This window comes from Apaloderma vittatum, unplaced genomic scaffold, assembly GCF_000703405.1.
Source record: "Apaloderma vittatum isolate BGI_N311 unplaced genomic scaffold, ASM70340v1 scaffold1188, whole genome shotgun sequence".
Lineage (NCBI taxonomy): Eukaryota > Metazoa > Chordata > Aves > Trogoniformes > Trogonidae > Apaloderma > Apaloderma vittatum.
In genome coordinates, this window is record NW_009732291.1 from 154,460 (window position 1) to 154,770 (window position 311).

General features: G+C 37.6%; 1 protein-coding gene across 4 annotated transcripts in view; it reads right to left on the bottom strand.

Moving 5' to 3' along the window:
• The window catches only part of EYA1 (EYA transcriptional coactivator and phosphatase 1), an 85,638-nt gene that overhangs the window by 2,000 nt on the left and 83,327 nt on the right, over positions 1–311 (bottom strand). The window lies entirely within an intron of this gene.

The following is a 311-nucleotide window of genomic DNA, read 5'->3' on the forward strand; positions in this document are numbered from 1 at the left end:
TTCGCATAAATAATTAATAACAGAAAGATAACCATCAACTTTCATCACGAAAATATCCTATAAATCCCATGGGAAATTAGTTTTCATTCAGCAGTGTTCTGAGGGCTAACATGATCATGTGCACCTTTTCATTGTGTCACCTTGTCTCCTAGCATCTTCAGAAGGCAAATCACAAGCAATTTATTATCACAATAGCTTCTGTCTACCCCAAGCATTTTATCTACAACTTCTCAGAGAGGCTTTCTTCATCTTCCTTCAGCTGGGTAAATTCCTAATTCCACTGAAATCAGTGGCAAAACTCCATCTCTTCC